Below are 21175 nucleotides of genomic sequence, written 5' to 3'. Positions count from 1 at the left end.
ATGGCACTCATTTGAAGGGTGAGTATAAAGGCACAATGTTGGTTGGTATTGCAATGGATTGTAATAACTAGATGTACCCTCTGACATATGTTATCGTCAACAATGAGATGTTTGGACAACCGTCCTCACAGCTTAAACATGACGCTTAGAAGTTTAGCTTTAATACCCATATAAAAGAGGGGACATCTGTTAGAGAACACGTTCTCAACACGATGGTCCATTTTAATGTGGCTGAAATGAACGGGGTCGTCATCGATGAGGTCAATCAGGTTAGCTTTATTTTGGAAACTTTGCCTGAGAGTTTCATTCAGTTCTATAGTAATGTTGTTATGAACAAGATAGACTACAACCTGACCACCCTCCTTAATATATTACAAACTTACCAATCATTAATGAAAGTAAAAGAACAGAAGGGAGAGATAAATGTTGTCACTTCCTCCAAGAAGTTCTACGGAGGTTCGACTTATGGAACAAAATTTATGTCTTCTTCATCTGGCAATAAAAAAAATAAAAAAATAAAAAGGGAGGTTGGGGGAATAAAGCTAACCCTGTTGCGGCCCAGAGGGGCTGAAAAGTCAAGGTTTCCAGAGAAAAATATTTCCACTACAACCAGGAGGGAAACTGGAAACGAAACTGTCCTAAGTATTTGGCAGAGAAAAAGAATGTCAAACAAAGTAAGCATGATTTACTAGTTTTGGAAACCTATTTAGTGGAGAATGATGATTCGACCTGAATAATTTATTTAGGGGTCACTAATCATGTTTGTTCTTCTTTTCAGGGAATTAGTTCATGACAGTAACTCGGGACTGGTGAGATGACGATGTGAGTTGGAACTAGGCAAGTTGTCTCAGCAATAGCAGTTGAAGGCGTTAGATTACTTTTACAAAAACCTTTTTTTGTTATTAAACAATGTTTATGTAGTTTAAGTTTGAAGAAGAATTCTGTAAAGTGTTTACTTGAACAACATTATTCTCTTAATTTCAATATAGATAAAGTGTCTATTTACAAGAATGGTGTTCAAATTTGTTCTGCAAATTTAGAAAGTAACCTTTATGTGCTAAGGTTGTTAGCAACTACGGCACTTCTAAATACTGAAATATTCAGAACTGCAACAACTCAAAATAAAGACAAAAGTTTTCTCCTACAGAAAATGCCAATCTTTGGCACCTAAGATTAGGTCACATAAATCTCAATAGGATTGAAAGATTGGTTAAAACTGGACTTCTAAGTGAGTTAGAAAAAAACTTTTTACCAATATGTGAGCGCCTTAAAGGAAAAATGACAAAAAGATCTTTTATTGAAAAGGGTTATAGAGCAAAGAAACCTTGGAACTTGTATATTTAGACCTCGTGGTCCAATGAAGGAGACCGCATGATGTGTTGACACACGTCTTTCTCCCACTTACTATAACACATTCTCCATTCACCTTGATATTAACTCATGAAACTTTCAAGCATGGAATTTTATTGTCTAAGGAACAGTGTCCTAAGACACCTCAAGAATTTGAGGAAATGAGATGGATTCCCTATGCATCGGTTGTTGGCAGCCTTATGTATGCAATATTATGTACTAGACCCTACATTTGTGACACAGTGAGGATTGTTAGTAGATATCATTCCAATCCAAGATTAGATCACTGGACAACAATTAAGACCATCCTCAAGTATGTTCGGTGAACGGAAGACTACATGTTTATGTATGGAGCTAAGGATCTGATCCTTATAGAATACACTGACTCTAATTTTTAGACTGATAGGAATTTTAGGTAATCCACATTAGAATCAGTGTTCACTCTTAAAAGAGAAACTATAGTTTGGAGAAGCACAAGCAAGGTTGCATTGCTGCCTCTACCATAGAGGTAGAGTATGTAGCGGCTTGTGAAGCTGCCAAGGAGACTGCGTAGCTCAGGAACTTTTTACAGATCTAGAAGTAGTTCCTGACATGTCAAAGCCCATCACCCTTTATTGTGATATTAGTGGTGCTTTGGCTAATTCCAGGGAGCTTAGGAGCCACAAAAGAGGGAAGCACATTGAGCGCAAATATCATCTCATCCAGGAGATTGTGTATTGAGGGGACATGATCCTTACGAAGATTGCTTCGGAGCACAATATTGCTGATCCATTTACAAAGGCTCTCACGGCTAAAGTGTTTGAAGGTCACCTGGAGAGTCTAGGTCTACGAGACCTACATCATCTAGTCTAGGGAAAATGGGAAATATGTTACTAGGCGCGTATTGTATGCTCTAGTTTATTATTTATTGTACCTTGTTTATACTTTGTATTCCTATACCTCACTAGTTTTAGGACAAATGGGAGATTGTTGGGGTTGATGCCCTAAATCTCATGGTTTCATAATTCGTAAATTATTTGTACAAAAAGTTATTGATAGCACAAAAAATGTGTTATTTTCCTTTTCTTAATTATAGGTCGTTACTATGTTTAATGTATTTATTTAGTGATTTTATAGATATCGAGCATCTTGGAAGTAGAATCCATCATTACAAGCTATTCGGGGTTAATTCGGAGCAATTAGGAGCTAATTTATGCAACCAGACTTCAAAAGGATGTGAATGGATAAAAATGCCCCTGGACGAAGCGTTGCAAGACCCAAACGAGCATTGCACAACACTACAAGGCCATAGTTGATTGTTGCTGAAGCACATAGTAGCTTCACGATGCTTCGGATTATGACTAACGGACGAGCGCGCAACGTCGCGACACTACGATGGCTGCTATATATATATATATATGTCTTCGATTTAGGGTAGAAGGATGGACCTCCAATCGGCTCCTAGGCCGATTTTCTCCTCTTCTCACCTCTCCATTTGTATTTTTCTCTCTTTTTCTCCCCATCTCATTTAACTAATGGAACGATGCCGAGATTTGTCTTTTCCATCTCCATGGGAGGGTAAGTTCTAGCTATTTTCTAGTTTAGGGGATTCTAAAACAATGTAGTTTTTGGGAGTTTTGTTTGAATGTGTTCTTTTTATTCTTGCCTATAGGTTTTGATATGAATTTTGTGTTCATGAGTTGCATGGTTTTATTATTGATTGACAACCAATGATTTTGTTGTGTGATTCTAATATTTGAAGATTAGCTTGTAATATGTGACATGAAATTATAGGTCAATCTTATTGGAAACAATAGGTTAGTTAGGCTTGCGATTCATTAGGCCTGAGATATGTTGCCTAAAAAGAATAATATTGCTCCTATCAACCTAGAGAGAAATCGTATTGAATATTTGATTAGACATTGAAAGTTGAACACTCATCCTAGCGTTATCCCTAGAACTTAATGTGATTCATTAATTTATATGGAGCGGATTCATTTTCTATGCATGTTGCTTAATTAGGTAATTAGGACCATTGATTGGGATTCCAATCAATTGGGCTACGCATAGTCAAGAAACTAAAATTGCATTTAAATAACTCGATGAACAAAAATTGCGATGGTCAATTCCAAATCCCCTAAGCTAGGTCGTTTCCTTTAATTGCATTTCTATTTTTTTTTCTCGCACTTTATTTTATGCACTTTCAATTATCAATCCACACCAATTCCCCCCCCCCCCCCCCAATTTATCTCTTTAACTGAAAATACGCTTCGATGAACTAATCTTCCACGCTTCCTTGAGGTTCAACCCCAGACTTGTTGCTTATACTACCAGTTAGTATAAGTAGTTTGTTCGGTGATTTATAAATATTATTCATGTAGCAAGGGTTTACGGGCGATGGTAAACTTCAATTCTACCAAATTGGCGTCATTGCTAGGGAAGCCAATTAGTTCTTCTTAGTTAGTTTTTAGTTAAAGTTTCTTTTGCTTTGATTTTTTTCCTTTTCCTGTCAGTTAAGCATGACAGGATTTTCAAATTAATCTTGGACGTTTGGAAGTCAAGTTGCATATTTTGACGACGAGGTAAGTGGCCTTCGACACCACATTGCCGAGTTGACTTCCTTAGCTGGCCACTTGGTGGAAAGGAGTTCATAGCAAGTAGAGGTGTGCGGGAGTTGCCTACTCGAGGGGCATCCCACGCAAGCATGCCCAAGGTTGTAGTGGATGCCTACACCATGTGATCTCTCATGCATCTTTAAGTCCCTTGTCTAACGAAATTAGAACTTGCATGCTTAGAGTTGTATTATTGGGTTTATATTTTTGTTGTCACCCTGAAAGTCCTAGGTGCTACGTGTTAAGTGACTAAAACCTCAACCTAGTAATACATACCTAAGTTTTTGCCAAACTCTTGTTTTGTATTGTAAAAGCCAAGTGTAGAGTATGTAAAAAGCAAGTTTGTAAAAGGCAAAGCATGTTGAAAAGTAAAAACAAGTTTATATGTTATTTTTAAAGGGGATTACTCCTCTTTCTTGGGGTCATGATTAACCTGGGGAGGCTAAAGCACCTCGAGGAATGAGTAAGCTTCAACACTTTGTTATGAGACATTGCTCGTAGTTGGATAACTTGCATGACACCCGTGTGGGCAAGCCAAAATGAAGGTGACATGTCTAGATAAGGTTTCCTATTTTGTGTAAAGCAAAAAAAAAAAGTAAAAACAAAATGAAAACAAAAATTAAATAAAAGTTAGGTTTCCTTAAGTGTGCCATTCAAAAGTTGAGTCTAAGAAGCTTGGCTCTTGAACCTTTGAGCCAATGTAGGGGGAAAACGAGTTGAGGGCCTTATAAAACCGTTCAGGGTTTTGCGAGCTTAATTAGTAGGGCTTTTGACTCATTCACACATGAAAAGTTTAAAATCATTTTTTAAAATGTGCTTCATTGATTGATTGTAATTAGATTTCATTTTTTTTATTATAAATCTTATCCTTATAGACTGTTGAGACTAAAGTAACGACCTTTGTGATGGAGCAAGCATAATTTTCTATGTGAATGTGTGATTCTACCTTGCTCGAGGACGATCAAGAATTAAGTTGGGGGTGTTTGATAGTACCAAAAATATGTTATTTTCCTCTTGATGTGTTTATTTAATGATTTTATAGGTATCGAGCATATTGGAGGTAGAATCCATCATTATGAGCTATTTGGTGTTAATTTGGAGCAATCAGGAGCTAATTTAAGCAACCGAGCTTCAAAAAGACGTGAACAGATAAAAATGCCCCTGGACGAAGTGTTGCAATGCCCAAATGAGCGTAACACAATGCTACAAGGCAGTAGCTAATCGTTGCTGGAGCATAGAGTAGCGTTGTGACGCTACAGGCAGTGTCGCGACACTCTGGATTATGACTGACAGACGCGCGCGTGTGAGGCTTGCAACATCACGACGCTGTGACGAATACTATATCTATCTATCTTCGATTTAAGGTAGGAGGATGGACCTCCAATCAGCTCCTAAGCCAATTTTCTCCTCTTCTCACCTCTCCACTTATATTTCTCTCCATTTTTCTCCCCATCTCATGTAACTAATGGAACAATATCGAGTTTTGTCTTCTCCATCTCCATTGGAAGGTAAGTTCTAGCTATTTTCTAGTTTAGGGGATTTTGAACAATGTAGTTTTTGGGAGTTTTGTTTGAATGTAATCTTTTTATCCTTGTCTGTAGGTTTCAATTTGAATTTTTTGTTCATGAATTGCACGATTTTATTATTGATTGAATACCAGTAATTTTGTTGTGTGATTCTAATGCTTGGAGATTGGCTTATAATATGTGACATGAAATTATAGGTTAATTGTGAAACCTGAATTTCCATTTTTCCTACTTAAGCAGGTGATTAAGGGATTAACTAGAATAAAGTTAAATCCTATGTTAAAGAAAAAGGAAATTTCTAAGTGTTGAATAGATTTTCCTTAAGTAGCTTTGAGTTAAGCTTAAATCCCTGAAAATTAATTAAGTGTTGGATTAGGCATTGCTATGTGAGTAGCTTTGAGTTAAGCTTAAATCCCTGAAAATTGACTAAGTGTTGGACTAGGCATTACTATGCATTGGCCACAAGATCTTGGAAATAGTACTTGGCCAAAGGGAAAATTTGGAAATTTGGCTAAGTATAGAATGTTGCATTGGATGTGTTGGATGATGGATGCGATGGATGTGTTGGATGATGATGCGTTGGATGCATTGGATGATGGATGCGTTGGATGATGGATGCATTGGATGCGTTAGATGTGTTGGATGCGTTAGATGATGGATGCGTTGGATGATGGATGCATTGGATGCGTTGGTGAAGGAAGGAAAATGGAAGTCAGGCATTAGATGGCAGGAGGGCTGGAGGGTGGCACGCGTCGAGCAACCTCGGCCAAATACCCAGCCATGCGTCGAGCAACCTCGGCCAAAAGCCATGCGTGCGGCCAGAAGCCATGCGTCGAGCAACCTCGGCCACATGCCCAGCCATGCGTCGAGCAACCTCGGCCAAATGCCCAGCCATGCGTCGAGCAACCTCGGCCAGACGCCCAGCCATGCGTCGAGCAACCTCGGCCAGATGCCCAGCCATGCGTTGAGCAGCCTCAGCCAAACTGCCCAGGCATGCGTCGATGTACCCAGCCCATGCGTTGAGCACTACCGAGCCTGTCGAGCGGCCATGCCCATGCGTCGATGCCTATGCAACGAGCACCCTGTCAAACACCCCTGCCATGCAGCCAAGCATGCCCATGCGGTCGAGCAAGCGAGCGATGGCCAGCCTATGTAGCATGCCCATACGTCGAGCGGCCAGCCTATGCAACACGCCCATGTGTCGGTGGCCAGCACCATGCGCCCATGCCAAACAAGCCGTGCGATGTTGCCTAGTGAGCCATGCGTCAAGGATGGACGGTCACCCTATGTGTTGGTGATGGCTAGCTCTTGCGATGGCTAAGTTGGATTGCGATGGTAGTGAATTGGCTTGTTATGCATTGATTATAGGCTATGCATTGAGTATGGACTATGCGTTGAACATCCAAGAGTTGGATGCATATAAAGGATGGGATCACCTAAAAAACGTCATCAAATCATGTGTCTTCTTGGGAGGAAAGCCTTAAGCCTTAAGAATTTTAGGTGGTGGCATCAGATTGGAGGCTCATGCGTTGGCAACATGGGAGGAAGGCACTTAGCTTACGATGATCACAACATTGCGTTGATGGGGTGAGAAGGAAACATTTGGCCATGCAGCCAAGTAGGTGGTGTCAACTTTGGAGAAGGTTTGGACGCTTATAAATAAGGCCAAAAGACTAGTTTTAGATCATAATTCAAAAATATAGTAAAAAGAGTGGGAGAGTTGAGCAAGCCTTGCGTTGAAGCCAAAATCCATGCGTTGGTCATAGAATTTAAAAGAGGATGCATTGGATAGTGAAGTTTGGAAAGCAGCATCAACTTGGGATGAAGAGTTCTCCCAATTTACTCGTGCGTTTGGGGTGATTCCAAAGCCACCTGAAATCTATGAAAGTCTAGTTTTCAGAGTAGGGCTGTCGGAGGAAAAAATCCAAGGAATCGGGCTGGAGAACGAGAAAAATACAGAAGGGTCGAGCTATCGGGTAATCTGGGCCAGTCTTAATGTTTTGATGATTCTGGCCAAACTACGAAGTGTTCTGAGATAATATTTTAGGGTAAACTTCCTGAGACATTTTAGAACATGTTTGAAGAAGGAAGTATCTTAAAATAAGGTCTAGATATATGAGTAGTCTAAGCTGATATTTGAATCTGAAATTTAGGGTTCGAAAAGGGAAACCAAGAAAATCTAAGGAACTTCGGAAAGGAAAGTTCCTAACCAACTAAGATGAGTGGTTATTGTGTGTTTTATTGCTGATATGAATACTATATATAGGTAAATATATATAGGGAAAAATGTTAAATTGGCATGATCAGGGATATATGTTTATCTTATTACTATACTTGTTAAGATATTGCTTGTATGTTTGTGTTGGAAACTGAAATTGTACCCGGGATATATAGTTAACATGCTTGAAAAGGTACTTGGAGGGAAAATATAGTCGGCTGGTCGGCGGGAAATTATAGTTGGTGACGACTGGTGGGAAATATTGTCAAGTTACCTAAGCATAGCTAGTGGAAAAATAGTCGATGTACACATTGGCGGGGTAATAGGGTACAGGGAAAGTTTCCACAGGAATTGTTGTTGTCTTAGTATACGTGTGAAAGTACTGGGGATGTTTTCATTATATGATAACCAGCGGTCAAGCTGAGGTTGATTGTTTTAACCAGCGGTCGAGCTGGACATTGTCCAGCGGTTTGGCTGAAAAATAATAATGAATTTGTGGTAATGTTCTTGTTGACTATGTATTGCTTTCCCAAAAATATATTTCTGTTGGCAAAGTTATTTGTTTATCTAAAGGCACTACTCACTGGGTTTTATAGCTTATGTATTCCATGTTTTATGTTTTACCCCCCCCCCAGGTAGCAAAAGGTGAGGAGTTCCAGGGTGCTGCTAAAATTAAGGTCTGCCACGTGCCACAGTTACACTTCTGGGGGGTTTTACAGTTGTTGTTGTAAACTTTGTTGTTGAGTCTTGGAGTTGTATAAACATTACATTGTTGTAAAATAAAATGGGCCTACTTAATCAGTTGGTTGTTGAATTGGTTCATTGGTATCAGAGTTATTTCTGCAAGAGTTATTAAACAGTAGGTGTAAACGAAAGGGTTGATAACTGCTGTCAATCACTCTCTTTCCCAGGCTCGGAGGGTGGTCTGGGGCGAGGTGTGACATTAATCCCATTGGAAGCAATAAGTTAGTTAGGCTCGCGATTCATTAGGCTTGAGATATGTTGCCTAAAAAGAATAATATTGCTCCTGTCAACCTAGAGAAAAATCATATTAAATATTTGATTAGACGTCGGAAGTCGAACATTTATCCTAGCATTATCCCTAGAACTAAATGCGATTCATTAATTTGTATGGAGTGGATTCATTTTCTATGCATGTTGATTAATTAGGTAATTAGGATCATTGATTGGGATTCCAATCAATTGGGCTAGGTAGTCAATAAACTAAAATCGCATTTAAATAAATCAATGAACAAAAAATGCGTTGGTCAATTCCAATTCCCCTAAGGTAGGTTGTTTCTTTTAATTGCATTTCTATCTTTTATTTTCTCGCACTTTATTTTATGCACTTTCAATTATCAATCCACACCAACCCTCCCCCCTCCCCCCTCCCCCCTATCTCTTTAACTAAAAATGCGCTTCGATGAACTTTCGTGCGTCCCTGAGGTTCGACTTCGAACTTGCCACTTGTACTACCAGTTAGTATAAGTAGTTCGTTCGGTGATTTATAAATATTATTTATGTAGCAAGGGTTTATGGGCGATGATAAACTTCGATTCTACCAATTATTTATTTAACAAAATGAAGTGTCATTTTCAAGATTTTGCAATAGTTTATATTAACAATGTTTTGGTTTTCTCTCCAAATATAGAAAAACAATTCAAACACCTTAATATTTTCATTGACATTATTTGGTAATCTCTCTACCAAGGATCAAATATTTGAAACCAAAATTAGATTTTTAGGATTTGAAATCCACCTAGGTATGATTAAGCCCATTCAAAGGTCAATAGAGTTTGCTTCAAATTTCTAAGACCAAATCCTTGACAAAATCAACTTCACAGGTTTTTGGACTGTTTGAACTATGTGTCTGATTTTATTCAAAATCTTAGGCCCATTTGCAAATCACTTTCTCAAAGATTAAAAAATAATCCACCATAATGGGCGAAAAAACATACTTAAGTTGTTTAAAAGATTAAGGCTTTAGTCAAATAAATTCCTTGCTTAAGCCTTATAAATCCAAAAGCAAATCTTATAGTGGAAACTTGATGCCTGAGGATATGGAGGAATCGTCAAATAGTGTCTAAGTTTGAATCAATAGTTCGATTTCAATCAGGAATTTGGAATGATACTAAAAAAAATACTCTAAGTAAAAAAAGGAATTGTTGGTAATAGTTCTTTGTGTTATAAAATTCCAAGGAGAAATATCAATAAGAAATTTACCCATTAAACTTGATTCTAGGGCATCAAAATTCATACTTGGATGTAAAAAATTTTGTTTGAAAACAAATATTGAGCGAGTGAAATAAGAGGGCAATAGCCTCTCCTTCTTCTTCAAAAGGCAAAAGCCCATCCTCTTCAAATTCAACTCCAGCTTCAATGGATCCTAATCAATATGCTATGGATTTGGGTTAGACAATAGAAATTCATTCATGATCTAGAGCAGCTGGCATACAACTTGCATCTTCCACGGAGTCATCCACTCCACCACTAAGGCCTTCCACCTTTCTTGTAAGGCCACCTACCAATGGTGTTACTGTTGGATTGTATGTCTTAAAACTCATAAAGTTAAACATATTCTATAATCAATAAAAGATGTTATTGTCATTTATTCAATAAAGTTTTTGTTGAAAATGTAAATTGCACTTATAAAGACTAAATCCAATAAACTAATATCCAGGGATATTACATGAATACTTGAACTTTATGTGGAGACTTAAATATTGATCAAGTTCGAGTAAATAGCCAAAGCGGTCTATAGTATATGAACAAGGTTGGGTACCTTATTCTTGTAACACTATTGGATACTACCCGCTTTGTAGATAGTACAAATGATGTGATCCTGAATCGTTCATGTGGAGACATGAGAAATAGGGGCATCATATGCAATGAGTTTGCATAAGATCGAACCAAGAAATAAGTCACTCTTACTTTATAATGTTGTTTACCGTTTAAGACTGTCTATGTCAAATATATGACCTAGGTAACTCAACCTTAATCCTGAGCTAACTATGAACTCCTATTTATTTGGGATTATCCTTGAATTGACATAGATGAGGGTTGGCTCAATAGCGCTGGCTCAATAAGCCTCCCATTTCAGGGGTAAGACTGGGTAGATAGCTAAGGACATAAGGTGTGTGATGGAATTCACACTTACCCGATTTAGGGTTAGTAGAAAGGTTGTTCTCTCAAGTAATGAATCCAGGTATTGAACAAGGGGCCCCACCCTCTCATTGGTCGAGAGGGATTCGGTTTAGTGATTGAATCAAAAACCAATTGTTCATTAGAGGATTAGTGGAACTTAAGGAGCAAGATATAATTTCGGGGGTAAAACAACATTTGACTCAGCCGTTATTACAAACTACCTGTGAAAGGTCGACTTACTAATTATAGTTAAATCAAGTAGACAGAAATATATCTACAGTGAGAAGAGTGCAGCTATCGAGCTATAGTAGTATGACTCGATAGTTAATGAATATTAATCAATTTGGTCTAAAGAGTTTAGCCACCTAATCTCAGATTGTTTGAGCTTGTGATCTGTAGGTCCACAAGGTCTCTTTACTAGCTCGTAAAACATTAACACCTTGGACTAGTGAATTAAGTGATTTCGAAATGTTCAAAATCAAAATTAAGATTTTCAATTTGAAATTTTGAACTTAATATTTTTAATTTGAAATGTTCAAATTGAATTTAAGATTTTCAATTTGAAGTATTCAAATTTCCAATTAGGGTTTGAATTTGAATTTAATTTCAAATTAGGGTTTCGATAATTATATTCAATATAATTGACGTTTAATTTTGTTGAAATTAAACAAAACTAGAGAGATTAAAATATTTAAATATTGATTACATGAAAAGGATTCATATTTAAAATTAGGTGTTTTATTAATTTAATATTTGATATTAAATTATTATTTAATTAAATTTGTTTAATTAATTAAAATCAAATTGATTTTCATTTTTCAAATTCAATTTTAGAAATTGAATTTTAAATTTGATTAATTTTTTGAATTAAATAAAAAATAGAAATTAATTTAAAAGATAGTGGAATTATCCACAATTTTGGATAATTGGGTGTCTTCTTCTCAATCTTAACACCTAGCTCCAATTATTAGTGCCATATGAAGTGGCTTTGGCTGAAATGTTCAGTGGTTGCATGTATGTGATACATAAAACCTTCAATTTTCTAAAGAAAAAGTGGATGAAATGCTGGAAATTTAGAATTTCTGGAGATTCTCTCTTTCTCTTTCTAACCTTCTCCAAACTCTCACTCAGTTCACTTCAAATCAGAGTTCCACCACTCAAATCCAAGACTGAGAATAGTAGAGAAGATACTCTTGGTGGTCTACTATCGATTTGAAGCTCAAATTCGTGGAGAGCAACTCGGATTTGGAGGATTCTTCAAAAGTATATGTTCTGGAAACTCTTCTATCTTGAAAATCAGTTTTGCATGCTTTTAGAACTCAAATTAAGTGTACTATTGATTCTGATTGCTTCCGTTATTTGCTCATGCTTTCCATCAGTTACTCAATTGAGGTTTCCTACCTCTCCCTCGCTAAATCAAGAGTCATCAACTCCGTCTCCTTCAATTTACTTTCAAGTCGTCACGACCGAGAAAAGGTTTGTACCTCGATCGAAAATAAAAACTTATTTTTTAAAAGTCCTTGGTTACAAATGACCCTATCATTGAATTAGAGTACTAAGGTCTCAAATTAGAAGAGACTATATCAAAGGTTTTCCTTGAAGGCTTCAACTTTGTTATAGAAGACTTTAAGAAAACCAAAAGGTTCTATGAGTTTATCTTGGTTGACACTAAATCAGTCAAGATTACTCACATTCCAGATAAAAACGATCCCTCTAAGATTGCTTACTCAAAACTCAAAATATTCATGACCTTGCATCCAACCCACTGGAACTAGAGTATTTATACAGAAAAATTCTTGTCCAAACCATTTGTCCCCTAGACGTATTTATACCAAATATCAAAGCCTGGTATAGAGTCATGTGGTTTTCAAATTACAACCATTCATGATTTATTTCCTTTTGCCAAAATGCATACAAAATCAATTTCCTATTATGGTTTATTCCATGGTGGAATACATTCGGTATGACGGATGATATCCTTCCAACTCCCTTGCAAGAATTATACTTTTATTTTGCAAGAACAATTCAAAAAACTTCCTTTCATAATTCAGTGAGGTTCTCTCTCTATTTTCAAATCCTATGGATTTTATGCTAGAACATCTCATCTAGCTCATATCCTCAATTGAAAATGATTACAAAAATCCTTAAAATCAAATGGTGGGACAAATACAACTTCCCATGCCATCACCAAACACATTTACGGAATGGTTCACAGAGAACGACTACCTTCAAAATCTCAATTAAAAAAAAACGTAGAGTTTCTTAACTAGAAATCCAAACTTTTAGCAGCACTAGCTCAAACTACATCTAAGATAGATTATCAAAGAATCCTTGCAGTAGCAGCCTCCACATTGTCTACCTCTTCAATGCCTTCTACACAAGAAGAAGAAAACAATGAGCCAGAATCTGACCTAGAAGACCCTTATATATTAACGTGCAACGGAGAAAAAACAGAATCAATAAGCACTTTAATCATACATGATTTGAGTTTAAACATGCTTCAAAGTAACATTTACAGAAGAGAGTTTACTGAACAATACCTTTGAAGTACCTCTTCAAATCCAGATGAAATCCATGTGAAAGAGCTTCAACCTTCAAGTAGACAACCACCAAGATCTTCTCTACTATTCTCTTGCAAGGATTGTATGGTGGAAACACTAAATCGAGCTGGAAGTATATAAGATATGAAGAGGATTTGATAATTTCTACAGAGTTTTTGATGAAGTTCTTTTAGCCAGGGCATTTATAACACGACCTAAATAAGCCTCGTTTACTGGTATCTGAGCAATTCTTCCCGTTACGTTTCTGATGAAGATCTTAGTGAGCATAAATCATAATTCAATTCAGCACTTCAATTTATAGAGCTTGGACCATGCAAATACATGGTTTGCATAAAGGACAACTCTTACTTGATTGAGAAAATGGAGAAATAAATAAGGTGGCTGAAGATTTAGTGGAGATTTCCAATTTCAAAAATGATTTTCACAAAATGTTTTAAAAAACAAATTATGTAAATTAAACTTATTTAATTAGTTTTATAAAAATAATTCAAATAATTAATTTTAAAATAAAACTAATTAATTAAACCTTTTAATTAAAAATAATTTAATATCTAATATGAAATTAATAAAACTAATCCATCAGAATGAAATTAATTTAATTAATATTTAAATCATATTTAAACATTAATTATTTCTCTAATTTCGTTTAATTTCAATAAAATTAAACTTTTAATTGTATCGAATACAATAAATAGAAACCCTAATTGAATTTGAACATTTCAAATTCTAATCCCTAATTTCAAATCTTATCAAGATTACTCAATTTACTAATCCAAATTATGAGCTAGTAGAGGGAACTTATGGACCTATAAATCATGAGCTCCAATGACTCGTAATTAATTGGTTAACTCTTTAAACTGAATTAATCACTATTCGTTAACTACCAAGATATTCCACTATAGCTCGATAGTTGCACTCTTCTCACTATAGATACATTTCTGTCCATTTTAATCATAATCGATAAATCAATCCTTCATAGGTTGTTCGTATTTACAGCTGGGTCAAAGATTACCGTTTTACCCCTATAAATACATGTTGCTCCTTAAGCTCCCACTGATCCTCCATTGGACAATTGATTTATAGTCCAACTTATAAATCATAACCCTCTCTTCCAAGAGAGGGCGGGGCCTCGTTGTATAAGACAAGACATAAAGCTTAAGAGAACAACCCATCTGCTAACCCTAAATCAGGTAGGAGTAGATTCCATATTACAAAGCTATGTCCCCAGCTATCTATCCGGTCTTATCCCAAAATGGGAGGCTTATTGAGCAGTACTGTTGGACTACTCTCACTTCTGCAGATCAAAGGATAATCCTGAATAAACAGGAGTTCATAGTTAGCTCAGGATTAAGATCAAGTTATCCTAAGTCATTCCGTTTGAGATATTTAGTTTTAATAGTAAACGGTTGTTATAAAGAAACGTGACTATTTTGAGGTCCGGTCTTATGCAAACTCATTGCATAAGATGCCCCCACTCACATATCTCTACATGAATGAGTTTTGGATCACATCATTTGTATCAATATACAAAATGAGCCACATCTAATAGTGTCACCAGAATGAGATATCCAATCTCATCCGTATACTTATAGACCATTTAGGCTACATACTAAAACTTGATCCATTTTTTATGTCACCACATAAAGTAAAAGTATTCATGTTATAACCATGGATTAGTTTATTGGATTTTCATAGAAGGATGTAATATCAATAGTAATTTATTAGATAAAAACTCAACAATATTTTTATTGATAAATAGAATATGTTAACCACATTTATGAACTGCGAGTTTAGGCCATTCCCAATAATCTCCCACTTGGACTAACACTCTAGTTAGATAAACATATAAAAATATAATGTTTACAATGTTGAGAAATAAAGAGAGAAAAATACAATAAACTAGAGCATCCAAAATACCCTTTGATATTCCCCCTCTTGCCCTAGGTTATGCTCGTAGTCCTAGTCCAAAACAGGTGGCCCTCAAACACTTTAATCGAAAGGGTCTTCATAAACAGATCAACAAGGTTGTCTTCTGAAGCAATCTGTGTGACTATCACGTCTCCTCGGTGTACAATCTCTCTGATGAGATGGTACTTTCTTTCGATATGTTTTACACGTTTGTGACTTCTAGGTTCCTTAGAATTAGCAACTGCACCGCTATTGTCACAATACAGAGTAATGGGCAGGTGCATATTTGGAACGACTTCCAAATTTATTAAGAACTTGCGGAGCAACATTGCTTCTTTAGCTGCTTCGCATGCAGCTATATATTCCACTTCCATCGTGGAGTCAGCTATACAACTTTGTCTAATGTTTCTCCACACTATAGCTCCTCCGTTAAGAGTGAAAAAATTGATCCTGAGGTAGATTTCCTGGAATCTATGTCAGTCTAAAAATCAGAATCAGTTTATCCTATAAGGATCAAATCCTTAGGTCCATACACAAGCTTATAGTTCCTCATTCTCCTGAGATACTTGAGGATGTTTTTAACAGCCGTCCAATGCTGTGGCTTGGTTTAGATTGGAACCTACTGACGATTACAACTGCAAAGCATATGTCAGGACGTGTACACAACATAGCGTACATCAGGCTCCCAACTATTGATGCATATGAAATTCTTTTCATTTCCTCAACTTTTTGAGGTGTCTTAGGAAACTGTTCCTTTAACAAATGAATTCCATGTCTAAAAGGTAATATACCCTCTTTGGAATTTTGCATATTATATCTTGATAACATTTTGTCAATATAAGATGCCTGAGATAGTGTTAAGGTATGTTCTTTCGATTTCGAAAAATCTGAATCCTAACAACATATTGAGCATTTCCCGAATCTTTCATTTGGAATTGTGATGCTAACCATCTCTTTATGTCAGCAAGGTAACTTGTTTCATTCCCAACGAGCAAGATATCATCAACATAAAGGACCAAGAATGCTACAGTTTTGTTGACTATCTTCTTGTATACACAAGGTTCGGATCGCAGTGTCAAATCTTATATTATAGGATCTAGAAGCTTGTTTCAACCCATAAATGGATCTCTTAAGCTTACAAATCTTTTATTCTTGGCCCTGCTTAATGAACCCTTATGGTTGAGACATAAAAATACTTTCATCAAGATGTCCATTCAAAAAAGTTGTCTTGACATCCATTTGTCATATCTTATAGTCATAATATGCGACAATGGATAAGAGTATTCTTATTGATTTTATCATGGCAACAGGAGAGAAGGTTTCTTCATAGTCAATCCCCTCTCTTTGGGTAAAACCTTTTGTCACGAGTCTGGCTTTATAGGTTTGCACCTTGCTAGTTTGGACTCTTTTCCCCTTGTGGATCCATTTATAACCTATAGGTTTAACCTCATGTGGTTGATCTACACGATCCTAGATAGAATTAAAGTACATAGACTCTGTTTCTACGTCCATAGCTTTCTAAAATATTTCTAGGACGCTACTACATGCATTCATAAGTTCGACAGTGTATTTCTTGAAGAAATTAATTTAAAGAGATAAAACTTTTCTTCCATTAAATAAAGCTTTAAAATAATAGATTCATAAAAACACTATTCAGGATACCCCTGGCCCAAATTTAGGATAAATCAAGCAAATATACAAATTAACAAATGAATAAATTAAATAACTATAATTGTAAAATACTCGGCCCTAACCAAATCATGTCTAACTAAAAGAAAACCTGAGTGCGAAAGCAAGGCCAAGTCCCAACGATTGAGTGACAGGTTCTTCCTATCATTCGTCGTCTAGTATTTTCCCTTACCTGAAATACATAAAGAGGAAAAAATGAGTATAAATATACTCAGTAAGCAACCCACTTCTAGGCCCACTAGGTAATCTGTTAGGCTTCCTATCAAAACTCGAGTGCACAATATGCATCGTAGGCATAGGCATAAGCATAAGAGGCAAACCCAAAGGCACACTTTCGTAAGTAATGACCCCAGAAGGGTACAATCATAAGCATGAGCGATGATTCCAAAGGATCACTGAAACATGGATGTAAGGTGTGAACTCGAAGGCTCACAATATGCTATGTGCATAGCTTGATAAAAACACTAATAGTCACTGTCAATCTAACATAGTCATAAGCATACAATCATAAACTTAAATCATGCTTAAGAGTTTTCAGAGTAGTCACAAGTTCCATCCGTCATTCGAACACCACAACAATCATAAACCAACATAATTTTCATGGCATAAACATAAACCCCCATCACCCCCTCAACAACCCAAAACAAGAAGTCATAGCGTTTCAATCCAACATACAGAATAAGCCATATAATTAACACCATTTAGGTTTGAGGGCGAACCAACAATAAGTAATACCTTTATATTAGGCTCAAAGATGATAATAAAATAAACCCATAAGGTAATCTTTCTTCTAACTTTTCCACCTTAGAGTTATGTTTTAGGACAAAGTCAAAATGACCCTAATTGTACCATCTAACCCAAATTCATTCATAAAAATATTTTAGAAGCCTTAACTTCACTTACTCAAGTAGCAACTTGGTCCAAAACATCCCTTAACTCGCAAGTGATCCAACCTGAACATAAACCAACAGTTAAGGGTTAAAACATCCCTTAACTCATGTTGGATGGAAAGGCTTTGGTTAGTAGGGGCGTGTAGTGTGGCTTTGTTTAGAGGCGAGCGTCGTCGACGGCGTGGCGTGTGCTATTGTCGTCTGGTAGCGGCGCTCGAACGTGAAAAAGGAGAAGAACAGGGAGGGAGGGGGCATCACGATGGAAAAAGAGAAAATTTTCTCTCCTCTTTTTTTCTTTCTTTTTGCATTACACACTTAACGAGACAACCCTAATATATAAATAAAATTTCTTTAACCCTAATTTCTCCCAATGTAAACATAAAATTTCACCCCCCCCCCAAAAAAAAAAAAAAAAAACATACATAAATAAAATTCTTCACTTCAATCCCAATAATTAAAATTCTGAAAGAATTTTAAATCTCCACCAATACTCCAATTAAAACCCAAACGAAATCCGTCCATTCCAAAACCAAAATTAAATCCAATTCTCAATACTTGAAGTAAATTCATGTCTTTTACTAAGATTAGATTAAATTGTTTTAACCAAAATAAACAAATTTCAAATCTCAAAAATTTGAAATCCAAACCGGAATAAATCAAGATAAGTAAATTCAATTTCTCGAAATTTGGCTTGTTACATTATCTAAAAGATCAAATCCTGCATATAAAATTACAAAGAAATATACTATTGTGCACAACGATATCACTCTACACCGACATGGCAGTAAGTTAAGGTGTATAAGTTTTTCGATGGTTTTCACAAGCTTATGTTTTATCGATATCACCCTACACCAACATGGCAATAATTTTGATAAAGAAAAAATTTCTCTACAAAATCCATATCCTCCTTTTAAAAGATTAAGGGAATAGAAAGGATATGGATTTTGCAGAGATAATTTTTCTCTATTAAAATTATTGAGGAAAGCTTAATAGGGAGAATGTGTATTGTAGAAAAAAACTTTCAACCCCTTCTACAAAATACAATAATTTGTATTTTAAAGAGAGAGAGGAGTTAGAACTCCCTCTCCTCCACTCCTCCACTCCTCCACTTCCCTTAATTAACATATATTTCCTTAAATTAAATTTGAACATTTTAAATTCTTCTTTCAAAACTTTTGGTCCTTGTTAATTTGTTGTGAGCTAGCAGGGGACCTTATAAACCTACAAATTATAAGCTCTAATGATCCTAGATCAATTAATTAAACTCTTTAATTAAATTAATGATTTAATTAATTAATCAACCTTCATTGAGTATTGGACAAACTACTATAGACCAATAGTTGCACTCTTATGCACTATAGAACATGTTACATCCATGAATATAACCATTACACATAAGTTAATTCTTCATGAGTTATTCGTAATTATAGTTGGAATATTTGTTTTAGCCTTGTAATTACCTTTATATCCTTAAGTACCATTGATCATCTAATGAACAATTTGCTTATGGTCCAACTATAAACCAATGAGAGGGTGGGGTCTATTGTTCAAGTCTTGAAGTAAGCATTTAAGGAAACTACTCATCTACTTATCCTAAACGGGAAGGAGTGAATTTTGTCTTGTAAAATTATGCTCAGCTCCCTATTCAGTCAAGTCCCCAAAATGATAGACTTATTGAGTCGGCGACTCGAGCCACTCTCACTCATGTAAATCAAAGGACAAACCCTAATAGACAGGAGTTTATAATTCACCCAGGATTAAGATAGGGTTTTGTCTTCAACAACTTAATGAAATAAATTTGTGTGTACAATGTCTATTTGAGGTATATGAAGGGACCGGGATCAAATCCCATCGCAGTTGTGCATTCCGTGATTCGATTTTTACAATAAACAAAATTGTTATACTAGACAGAATATATAAACATGTAAATTACCAGGCTATTGGGGAAAGGGTTAGAACAATTCTTTACCTTTGTAGATTCCCAAAGTGCAACGAATAATCCTCTCCAAGGTTCCAACGAACAGATCTCTAAATGGTCTTGATTACGAACAACTCCTTGAGCGATCTCAAACAATACCACGAGAGTTACCTCGTTATTCTCTGGGATTTCAATAGAGGGATAGGTGGTATCCAACTATTGGGAGAGGAAGAGGAGAAAAGTGTTTTGGAGAGTTGAGAGGATTTATGGCTTAGAGAAAATTATGCACAATAACACTACGGAGTTGTGTATTGTCATAGTTTCTCTGCAATCAAAGTATGAATAGCCACAAGACTTAATGGAGTTGACATTTAACAAATGGAAGTAATTAAGGGTTTAAGCACTCTAACTACATCAATTTTGAAGGAAAAACATGCATGTTAAGCAAAAACAGGAAAAAAAAAGGTTTATAGAAATACAACCTTTGTAGATTCCACCAAATTGCTTGATTCTTCTCCAATTTTTTCTTCAAACATAGTAGTAGACCACCACCAAAGTCTTTCCTACTATCCTCAAGCCTTAGATTGAAGTGTGGTCTTCAAATTGAAGAGAATATGTTGTAGTTTTTAAATAAATTGAAGAAGAAGGAAAGACCTGAATTTTCTGGTTCTAAATCTCAGAAAATACGGTTGCCTCAACCCTTAATCTGTCTTTAACCCTCATTATAAAGCCTTAATTTCATGCAGATTGGATCGATTTTCACGTTGCCACTTCAAAAACCATTAAGAAAGTGGCATGAGGTGTAGTATTTAATGGAAATTGTGGGATAAACCCACTTCCATTAAGTTTCTAATTTTTTTTATATTTTAATTTCAAATTTTGATTTCAAAACCAATTTTTAATTAAATCAATTTTATACATTTGAAAATCATAAATAAAAAATAGGTCCAATTAATTTTATAATATTGAATTTCATAAACCCAAATTTTAATAAATTAATTTGAATTTTTTTTATTAAACTAATTTAATATCAAATATTAAATTTATAACACACCTCATCAAATATTTAAATCATATTTAAATATTATCAATTCTCTACAACTGAAATGTTTAATTCGTTAATTAAACATTATATCAAATATAATTAAATTAAATTAATATCGAATATTAAATTTATAATACACCTCATCAAATATTTAAATCATATTTAAATATTATCAATTCTCTAAAACTGAAATGTTTAATTCGTTATAACATTATATCAAATATAATAATCCAAACCCTAAATTGAGCTTGAATATTCCAAATTCTCTTAACACGCTATTTTAAGGTCTAATTCTTTTATGAGCTAGTAGAGGGACCTAATAAACTTATATATCA

The sequence above is a fragment of the Benincasa hispida genome, chromosome 7 (genome assembly GCF_027475165.1).
Source record: "Benincasa hispida cultivar pf3 chromosome 7, pf3_genome.v1.1, whole genome shotgun sequence".
NCBI lineage: Eukaryota > Viridiplantae > Streptophyta > Magnoliopsida > Cucurbitales > Cucurbitaceae > Benincasa > Benincasa hispida.
Note: the sequence above shows the minus strand (reverse complement) of the source record.